The sequence below is a fragment of the Chelonia mydas genome, chromosome 1, assembly GCF_015237465.2.
Source record: "Chelonia mydas isolate rCheMyd1 chromosome 1, rCheMyd1.pri.v2, whole genome shotgun sequence".
Classification (NCBI taxonomy): domain Eukaryota; kingdom Metazoa; phylum Chordata; order Testudines; family Cheloniidae; genus Chelonia; species Chelonia mydas.
The window spans coordinates 259,485,686-259,497,210 of record NC_057849.1 but is presented as its reverse complement, the minus strand read 5'-3'; positions in this window follow the sequence as shown (position 1 = coordinate 259,497,210).

Genomic DNA, 11,525 nt, shown 5'->3' with positions numbered 1-11,525 from the left:
ACGCAGCGAAGACTTGCCCAGATCTTACAGCAGAGGAATTAGCTGATCTGGTCTCAGTTTGCCCAGTGACCTGGCAGGATGATGGCCAGGGCAACCAGCTTGCAAACTGGGTCAGTTTGCCTTACTCAGTGATCAGAGAGGTAAAGAAAGCGATTCGCGAGTTCGGCCTCACTAGCACGTATGTACGTGGTCTCCTTGAAGGGCTAGGTACTCGGTACACCCTGGTCCCTGAAGATTGGAAGGCGCTGTTGCGCGTGATGCTGACGCCCAGTCAGTATGTTATTTGGCTTAGTGAGTATCGGCAGATGGCGGAACGCCAAGCCCAGGTATATATAGCGCAAGGTATCACTTATGAGCAGTTAGCAGGGGAGGGCCCGTTTGCTACCATTCAGATGCAGTCTCAACTCCAGCAGGTTGTCTTCCCCATTATTTCTGCCTGCGCCCAGCATGCTTTCTGGAAGGTCCCGGATTCAGGCAAGCCTACCAAAAGCTTTGCCAGTATCCGTCAGGGTGCATCAGAGTCCTTTATGGATTTTACCAACAGATTGCTATCCTCCGACAGGTGGATAACCCTGCGGCAGCTCAGGAGATTCTGTTAAAAATGGCAGTTGAAAATGCGAACGAGGATTGCTGCCGCGCTCTCCAGGCGGCACAAGCCGCTGGCGTTCTAGAGCTGTCGGACATGCTGCGGGCGTGCCAAAACATCGGCACACAAGCACATAAAGCTGGGGTGCTGGCCACCGCCCTGCGGAAAAGCGGGAAGGAGGGGAAGTGTTGTTATCACTGTGGTAAGGAGGGTCACTTTCAGCGGGAGTGCCGCTCATCGACGGCACCCGCCCGCCCCTCAAAGAAGTGCCCCAAGTGTCGGAAGGGCTATCACTGGGCTAATCAGTGTCGTAGCGGGTCGGGAAACCGCACGACGGGTCCCCCCCGAACCTAGGGCCAAACGGGGGTGTTTCCCACTCAGACAACTGTTCCTCTGCCTTAAAATCCATAGACTCTATGAGGGCGGCGACTGCCGGAAGTGCAGGGCTTGATTTGATTATGCAGGAGGACGCTGATTTTCAGTTGCCAAGGGAGGTTTGCGCCATACCTACACAGGTGACGGGACCTCTCCCTGCCGGATTTGTGGGTCTGGTTCTCCCTCGCTCACACGCTGGGAAACAGGGGTTTTTTGTCATCCCAGGGGTCATTGACGCCAATTACACCGGCGTTATTAAGGTTCAGGTGTGGACCCATCTTCCGCAGTCGCTCCCGCGTGGACGGTCAATTGCACGATTGATTTTAGTCCCCTATCAGGTGCCAGCCGCAGCGGATCGAGCCCGGGGCGGAGGCGGCTTTGGATCGACGCTGTTTCAGTCGCCGCCTCACGACACGTCCTCTCAACTTGTTGCTCTAACAATGTCGCTCCGCCCCTCGAAACCTCAGTTAACACTTCTTTTAAATAATTTTCCTTTTACAGGGCTGGTGGACACTGGAGCTGACGTTACGGTGATTCGTGATCAGGACTGGCCGGTCAGTTGGCCAACAGTTCCTTCTAAAGAGTTGTGGGGGATCGGGGGTAGCAAACCCGGGCGCCAAAGTTTATCTTGGGTCACGGTCTCTAAACCAGGAGGCCGTGCCCTTGTTACAATCCGCCCTTTTGTGCTCCCTGTCCACCTCAATATTTGGGGCCGTGACTTACTTGTAAAGCTGGACACCACCCTCGATATTAATATATAATGGCCCAAAACCCTCCCCCACCCACCTTGCCCTCCGCATTACCATTGGTATGGCAATCCTTAGAGCCTGTATGGATTGACCAGTGGCCCCTCCCCCTAGAAAAGCTGAAAGCGCTTCATTCACTTGTACAACAACATTTGCATGCACAGCGCTTGGAGAGCTTCACTAGTCCTTGGAACTAGCTGCTGTTATTTTGGCCTTTCAATTTTTTGCTGATAGTCCCTTTAATTTGATCGTGGACACGCATTATGTTTATCAGGTAATTGATCATTTACCCCTTGCCCTCATTACCCCTCAGGTCGATGCGGACCTCCTCCGCCTGTTTTTGTCCTTACAGTATCTCATCACCACTCGTAATTTCCCTTATTTTGTTGCTCATATTCGCAGTCATACCCCTCTGCCTGGGCTACTCACTGAGGGCAATGCGCATGCCGATCACGCGTTATGTGGTCAGGTAAATTCCCTTTTTTCTGACCCCATCGAAAGCCATTCCTTTTTTCATCAGTCTGCCTCTGTTTTGGCCCGACAGTTTTACATTTCTGCTGATCATGCACGTTCTATTGTTCGTTCCTGCCCCCACTGTGCCGCTGCTGCCCCTACCTTTTCTTATGCCATTAACCCCAGAGGTACCGCAGCGAATCAGCTGTGGCAAATGGATGTCACTCACGTGCCACAATTCCGCCCCGATTCGTTTTTACATGTTTCCATTGATACCTATTCTGGATTTCTCTGGGTGACCCCACAGCGTGGGGAAGCCACTCCCAAAGTTATTCACCATTTGCTAGCCTGTTTTGCTGTTATGGGTCGCCCGAGCCAGATAAAAACGGATAATGCCCCAGCCTATTGCTCCACAGCCCTTTCCACCTTTTGTGCCCAATGGGACGTCCGTCTCAAACACGGGATCCCTTATAATTCCACAGGCCAAGCTATTGTTGAACGTGCAAATCGCACGCTAAAAACCTTGCTTGACAAACAATTAAAACAAGGGGAGCTGCGTCTCCGAACCTTAGGAGACATTCAGCAACAATTGCATGTCCTTTTGTTTACCTTAAATAATTTAACACTGAATACAGATCAGCAGACCCCCGCGGGTTGGCATTTTCATAAGTCCGAGGTACTGGAAAGACCGCGTGTCTATTACCGTCAGCTGCCCGATCCGCAATGGTTGGGCCCAGTGCCTTTAATTACTTGGGGTCGGGGATATGCTGCTGTGTCTCTCCCTGCAGGACCGTTGTGGGTTCCGGCCCGGTGTGTGCGACTGGCACTGAAACAGCATGGCGTGGCACCAGGGGCTGTCGAACCCCATACCGGAGTTTCAGCCCTCCTTGGAGGAGAACGCGGTGCCTCCCGGGTCGACAATGGCGGGACGGAGACGGAGGAGACGTAGCGTCCCAAGCCAGCCCGTGACATGGGGAGCAGTGAAAGCATTGGTCGCCGCGGCTCAACGAAGACTGGCAGCAAACCAACAGCCAGAGACTCCTGAGACTCTGTTTGTGGCCATTCTCACCCAAATCACTGCTAATTCTGTATTGATTGTGTGCCTTATGTGCCTGCTATTTCCTGTAGGGGTTGGCTCGGGAGCGCCTCCTCTGTTACGGACCCGAATGACATATAACCTATGGGAAAGATTGGCTTCAATAGCAAATGTTACCCACTTTTGTTTATCTGATTTTGTAGCAGCTGAAGAATTGTTAGGTACGTGCCTTATTCCAGTATGTCATCACCCTGAGGAAATAGGGAATGAGATGATGCTCCCTGCTTACGCGAACCTCTCTTCCCAGTACTCTAGCATGGCTAACTGGGGCCCGGCCAACTACACTTTATCTTCTTGGGCTTATTTCTTGCTGTTGCTGTGTGCAACGTATTTCCTTTTTGTTAAGGCTTTGTCGAGAACCGCCCTGGCAGGCTCCACGAGTTATGACCTTGTCTGTCCGGGAGTTAATGGCTTGCAAAAGCAAATTTTGGCTACCATGAGGTGGCCGAGCACAAATAAACAAAAAAGGAGGGGATGTAGCATTCATGCAAGGTTCGTGCACTTGGCAACATTCAGGGCACACCCAGAGTGTTGTGTAGGAGCAGAGCACACACGGCTCCTCTCAAGGGCATGAACCTTGGAATCTCACCCAGATGACATGAACCATGGGAAGCCTCCCAGGACTGGGCTTAAGGCCCGAGAGCAAGGAATGCGGTAGATAGAAATTGGTAAATAAGAATATTAAACAAAGCCAGTGTATTCCTTTTATCTGTTGGAGTATGTAATGCACAGGAGGAGGGAGAGAAATAAAAGAGAGGGTGGAAAGCTGATAGGCAGACCAGCCCGTCGGCAGACCAGCCTGCTTGCTTGCTTAAAGCCTTGTTCTGTCTTGTATTTGAACCGCAACAGTAGGACCACGATTCCCAAGGATTTTATGTTCATGACATCGTGTCTGCAGACAAGTGAACTTCACCTTGCTAAGGCCCCTACTATTGGGGTTGACGAGCAGCTCAAGGCCATGGGCCAGCTGAGTTCTCTGGGCTGGGGTGTAATTGCTTGAGCTCTCTGGTTGGATGCTCAAGTGGTTTGAACTGGGACTTCTAACGTGCCCAGTGCCCCTTCCTTGTTTCCTTGCCCCTCTTCTGAATGGGTGGGTCTAAACTGGGAAAATAGGCAGTGTTCAAGCATGTTAGCAAGCATGTTTTTAAACAATCACATTTTTCAGTACAACCTATTTCCTAGTCTAGACCGGATGGGTCAATGTCATATCCCCACATTCCATTCTTCTCTCAGGTACAGGCTTTAAGAGGGAAATTGCTCTGTTGTATAGTAAGCAGGGCTGTGGGTGTGTTTTCCAGCAATGCGTCTTTTGGTTTTCATTATTCACCCTCTCTCCTAGCCTTGAGAGAGAAGCAGTTTCTGACTCTTAGCTCCTCTGAGAGCCACAAACCCCTCTCCTGTTTTTGCTGGGAGTGTGATTTGTATCTGAGCTGTACAGCATATTTAGCTGATGGTTTCCTTTCACACTATGTCCTTAGCAGAACATTCCGAGGTGGCCCCTCATTTCATATGTAAAGTCTTTTGATTGAAGAAGTTTGGACGGGTCAGGTGGTTTGTTTGCATTAGCACTCCGGTTTCTGTAGGTCTACAGTGTATGCGCCCTATTCCCATAGTAGCATTTTGGTGGTCTTGCTATGTAACAAGAGAGCCACGGCCAGCTCACACTGGAAGTACAGAAAGTAGCATTGATGGCAATGTTTTCATTGCAAAGAGTTTGCCAAGAAAGGATAAGGACAAAGTGCAGTTGGCTGCTCTTGCCCACCAGGTGCAAAGTATACAACCGATGTGCAGTGATCCTCAGTGTCACCTTACTGGATCTATCCTTGCAGTGGCTGAGTGTTACAAAGATACATACTTCAATATTATTTCTATTACAATACGTGGATACCTCATAGGGGCTTATAAATTACAAGCTCTGAAAATACTGTATACAGAGTAGGGTATTAGAAGGTATGCTGTATTGTATACAGTGGTGGGTTGGAAGGTATGGCATATTGTGTACAGTGGGGTATTGGAAGGTATGCTATACTGTATTGTATACAATGAGGTATTGAAAGGTACGGTATATTGTTGCACTTTGAAAGCCAGGGGTATAATTAATCTGTTGTAATTTCACTGACTCCAGTGAAATTTCACGGGAGTAAAATTGGCCTAGTAGATTTAATTCTTTTTCGGTACTGCTGCAAAAATATCTTATGGCTTACATTGTTTCAGAATTCCTCAGCAAACCTAGTTAGTTATTGTTTGTTCCCTGCACTTTAGTGTAACGAAAACTAAAATGAAAAGAGAAATTTAAGGCTTAAGCCATAAAGCAAGAAGGTCAAATGTATAATTGAAGTGACTGAGCAACACAGTAGGTTTCCAAAAGCTGAGCTGCTAAGAAGAATGTGGTGTCTGGTGGAGAGATGAAATAAATCTGCTCTGCTCCCAAAGCCGAACAGAAGGTAGCAGGTCAGTGGTCTAAGATGATCACACCATTATCCGTCCCTGGTATTACAGACCTAAAGGGACAGCTCTCTGCTTATGCAACACAAAGTGAACTTGAAACAGCCAAAAAAATCTCCCTAGTGGCCGTGATGGTTCTGCTGCCTTCTGCATCTGCCATCTACTGTGCTGGAACCCACTGTGTGGCATAACGGAAAGCAAAGGCGTCTCGGAGGCAAGGACGAGACAGAGCATGTGAGGGAAGGGGAGGAGGCAGAGCTAGGCTCTAATATACCCAGTTTTCAGCTGGCTTAAGGTCCTTGGGGATGCTTCCGTTTGGGCACAGTGGAGAATTAAGCCCAAATCTCTGAAATAGACCAGAGTAATTGATCACTGAAATAAGCATCTTGGCCTGGTATCCCCATTTATATAGCTATTGTTACAGGAAAACGGTCTCTTACATTTTAGCCCATGGCTGGTCTTTTAAAATAAGTAATACAGAAGTAAAGATGGATCAGCTGTCTCACTGGTTTGATGGGGATATAGCAGCTCAAGGGCATAAAATTCTCATTCACTTTAGCAGAGTTCAAAGCCAGCTAGATAGCAAATCAATGACACATTTTTGTGCACCATCTGAGCAAGATCTTGCTAATTTGCTTCTAAGTCCCCATTCTGTTGTCTAATTTGCACTACCATAAGCTTTAAATTGTGCCCCCTTACTATCAGCATTTACTAGTCGCCTATATACTGATGCATCTGACACTTGCTTGGGTGCTGTACTGATGCAAGCAGGGGAGGACAACAAGAAGCACCCTATTGTCGTCTTAAGTAAAAAGCTGTCCCCCTCTGAACAGAATTATTCTGTCATAGAAAAGGAGTGCTATGCCATAATGTGGGCTGTTAAGCAACTGAAGCCTTACCTCTTCCATAGAAAATTCAAGATTTTATCAGACCACTCGACCTTAATATGGCTAAACAGAACCAAGGGCACAATTTCCAAATTGCTACACTGAAGCCTAATCCTGCAAGAGTTTGACATGGAGATTGTGCACATAAAGGGGGAGGAGGACATGGTAGCAGATGCCCTGTCTAGGAAAGAAGAAATTGGGCTCACTGCCTACGTATTAGTCAGTGACTAATTCTCTGGCAGTAATCTAAGGGGGGATGTGATTATAATTATGGCATAATTCTATGCATTGTGTGCAAGATGGGTCATGTAAGGTGTCATTGAAAAGGTTATGATTTGCTGAATATGATTATCCTACTTGTATGCATGCATCATTTTTGTATCTGAAGTTATAAATACGGACTATGTATCTGTACGTCAAATGTAGTTACACTTGGGTAACACCCACTAGATAAGATACTTTCAGTCTAGATAGCTGGTTGGAAAGGACCTATTCAGGGCAATGAGCCATTAGCAAAAGAAATAGGCCTTAGGAGAAGCTTATCTCCCACCTGGTGAGCCTTCCTGAGAATGCTGTAAGTAATGGCTGATATGACTCTACAAGGACATGTGACCAGGCCACGTGATTCTGGACTCCATCTTGGGATGTCTGTATTTTTCCACAAACTGGTTGGGGAACCAAGTTTTGAAACAAAGGGTTTCCGCCATATGCTAAAGCTATATAAAGCAGGGAGTGACATCATCTGGTGGGGTCACTCCCCACAAAAGAAGGCTCTTGGAAACACCTGAGGAATAAAGACTGAACTGGGGGAAGTGCTGGATCTGAGTTTTGACTGGAGTGCTTGGGGAAAATCTCTGCTTGGTCACCACAAGTGTGCATTGTCCTCTTCACATTGAAGGAGAGGTGGACCGGGCATTAAACCCATATACTGACCAGATTTGACCATGGCAGGATGGTACTGCTCTGGGGTCCTAGGCTGGGAAAGCTGGTGGTTAGAGAGCCTGTGTATCACTGCCTCTGAGTTTATCCCTACCTGTGTGAATGGTAGTGAAAATGCAGGCTGGAGGGCTTTGAAGCTTGTCACAGCAGTACAGTGTGAAAGGAAGCCCAGGCTGGTAGGTCAGAGGGCTCAGTGGTACCCCAGTTCCAGGTGGCACCCGGAGGGAACCCATCACACCTACATGTCCTTAAATTGGTAATGGCATATCAATCACCCAAATAAGATAGTCAGTTTGAATTGCATCTTGTACAGGAACACTCCACTTTAGTAGAATGTCCTTTAGCTTCTGAGATGTTTTCTTACAAGGGTAAGGAGGACTTGTTTGGCTTTATGGCTTATAGAGAATGACTTCATTCTTATCTCGCTGATTTTAGCTTGCAGTATTAGGGAGTCCTGGTGCAACAGGTGAAGAATGCAGAGCACACAATCCTCACGCTGAAAGCCAGAACCGTGCCGGAAAGGACCCTGAAGGATGCCATCCACTGCCAATACGTGGAAAACCTGAAACGGAAGCCAGACCCAGGGCAAGGCATTCAAGGGGACGTGCAAGTGGGATGCCAGCAACCACTTTCTCCCCTGGGGCAGTTTAACCCGATTTGCTGACTGGAGGTTCATCCACCGGGCCCGGCTCAACTGTGTTCCACTAAATGGAGCAGTCCATCATGGAAATCGGAACAAGCCATGCAAGAAGTGCTGCTATGCCAACAAGACCCTACCCCACGTCCTCTGTAGCTGCAAGCCCCATTCCAGAGCTTGGCAGCTGCGACACAATGCCATCCAAGATCGACTAGTCAAAGCCATCCTGCCACGCATAGGGAAGGTGACCATGAACTCCACCATCCCCAGAACTGACAGCCAACTGCAACCGGACGACGACATCATCACCAAAGAGGACCAGAAGAAGATCATGATGGTGGACATCACAGTGCCCTTTGAGAACGGGACCCCGGCCTTCTACAACGCCAGAGCTTGAAAGGTGGAGAAATATGCCCCTCTGGCCAAAACCTTGAGAGCTAAGGGTTACCAGGTTCAGACATGCGCTGATTGTCGGAGCCCTGGGCGCATGGGATCCCAGTAACGCGCGAGTGTTGTGAGAATGCGGACTCGGTCAGCGCTGTGCCCGGCTGATGCAGCAACTCATGGTGTCAGCTGCCATCTGGTGGTCGAGGGTCACCTACATAGAACACATCACGGGATATCGGCAATACCAAGAGGGATGAGCTGGAGTGCCGATGAGAAGTGTAGTCAGGAAAGTAACTGAAATGCTTTCTTGATGGATTTTCTAAATAGACAGCCTACCCTAAATTCTCAATTACTGAGGGGCAATCTTCACTCATTGGTATATTTTCTTTCCACAACCAACTCTCTGTATAACTTTCCATGAGTGATGTATCCAAATACTTGAATGCTAATATCTAAACTGTATTAAATTTATTCACCTAAATGTGGGTTATTGCTGATTATGCACTATATGTATCTTATGACTTTTACAAAAAACTGTGTATTTGTGGATAATTTAAGCACTATACCCAGATGTACAGACACACTCTTCTCAACCTGTGTATTATATATTTTTTTAACATTAGCTTTAATAAAATTTTTATTTCTGTTTAATGTATGAAAACACTTTATCTGCTTAGATTCATCAGTAGTAGAGACCAAGGGGAAAAATTACATTAAATTATGCAAAAGATCCTGATGGGATGGGTGAGGGGATGTTTGAACTTGGGCCTCTTCCTTATATTTATTTATTTATTATAGGCTTTACTATGGAGCTTGTGACTGTAGTATCTGTGCACCTCACAGACACTAAAGGATTTGTCTTGCAACCACCCTGTGAGGTAGGGTAAGTATCTCCATTTTACTGCTAAGGAGCATGAGGTAAAGGGAGGTTTCATGACTTCTCCAGGGTGTCTCACATCTGGGAGCATAATGTAATGAAATCTCATTCCGCAGGCAAGTTATTGATGTAATTTGATTCATAAAAATCTACAGAATCATAATTTCAGTGGTGTCACCTGGCGTAGCAGCAGGGACTCACTACCTCCCCAGTGCCAGCTCCTTCAGTTGGTGGAAAAATTGATAATATAGTGTCATCAGAAATGGGTTGAGGTGGGAATCGTTTGAAAGCCCTTTCTGCCACAAACACAGCGGTATCCAATGTGAACAGCCTAGAACAATTACGTAGATATATATTTGAGAAAATGTTTAAAAATTAACTTTAACACAGGGGTACATTGCTTACATAAAAAAGGTCATTGATCTTTGGTAATCCTAGGAAAGTTATCCTTGATATATAGGACTGAAAACATTTATTCATCAGGTCATCATCAGTGTCATGTCTATCTCGGGCACCACTGCTAGACATGTTGTCACACTGATCCTCGTCCACACAGCACTCACACATCCAAACAAGGAAGGCTGCTGGCCAAACATTTGTAGGGTGGTGAAAATCTGGTCTTTGCAAATGAGCATTTGATTAACCGAAGGATTGATTCACGATCACATGTTATTTCACACGCAACTAGTGTGATCAGTCCATCTTCCAAGGCCCATCCATGCCCAATAGGGGAGGGTAGTTTTGGATGTGCTTGATCATCCTAGAGCCACTCCATTGCTTGATAATTTACCCTCTTGATAGTAGGTATAAATACATCCCTTGTCAGTGGCCATTCTGTCTCCATTTGTCTACTTTTAGGAAAACATCCACCAGTGTAGTTCTGCAAGTGTCATAATGTTGATCTTCAAATGGTAAACTTGGCATATGAATGCCTCCCGTGCATTTATGACCTCATCAGTGATTGTCTCAGCCATTCCGAGCTCCTTACGAGTGAGGAGAGACTCTTTGGAGGCTGAATCAAATGCCTTCCGGTAAGAAAACTTGGTCTTTCTAGCCAACCTTCCAGTAGTGTCACATTTTGAAAGGGTATGGAAACCTGGCAGTGGAGTGGCTTTTAATGGCCTGAGTGATAGGAACACATCTCTGATGGATGTACAGTAATTCTGTTCCCCAGCAGGCACAAAACCGGAATCCAGTGGAAGTCTTGGGTAGCTTCTCACAGAAAGTACTAGAACATCTGTGTCTAGCACAAAAATTTCGAGTTTAGTAGTCTCCCTGTGGCATTTATGGCATGCAAGATAATTTTTTGTTAGCCTCCTCATGGTGACTACAAAGTATTTCCACTGAACAGTGCGAGGCAGCTGCTTCATTATGCCATGTGACTATGAAATTCTTTGAGCAATTCTTTACATGCTGGAGCATTTTTCCTGCAAAGTACGTGTTGTCAGATGCTACCAGTCTGGTGCTCTGCTCTTGTTCGATGATGATAACAGTCAGCTGCACGCGTGTTCCCTCTGTGTGCTGCCCCAGCTCTGCGCAGATAGCTAACACAGCAGACCAGACTAACAGGAAGATTGTGATAGAGACAGGAGTACAACCTAAGTCTGATTACCAGTGCCTTAACTACAAGGCCATTCTTCCTCTCCTTCAGAACTGGGATCACCTAAACTCTAGCCGGTAGGGAGACTGCACGGATGCACCCTACAAATAACGACCCTCCCTCCCTTCTCCACAAGCTGTAATGGAACCAAGCTCCCTTAAACAGGTGATTCTTAGGGGGAAGAAACAGTATGAGCTGCTTATCTGAATAGTTCCTGCTGGCCAGCTTAGTGTGACATTGGCCTTGATGTCTGAGGCTGGTGGCTTGCTCACTCCTGGCAACCATTAAAGGGATCCTGATCGGCTTCTGCTGCCTCACAAGGGGATACAGAGTAATGCCCAATGCTCAGAATATTGAAGTCAACACAACAAAATAAAGCCATTAAACTGGGACTGTTTGCTGGGCTTCAGCATGGCTGTTCAAATGAAGTTCACTTGCGGACTACAAACCTGCATTCTCCACTTGAACAAACTGGCCGTCGCTATCTATTTTCATTG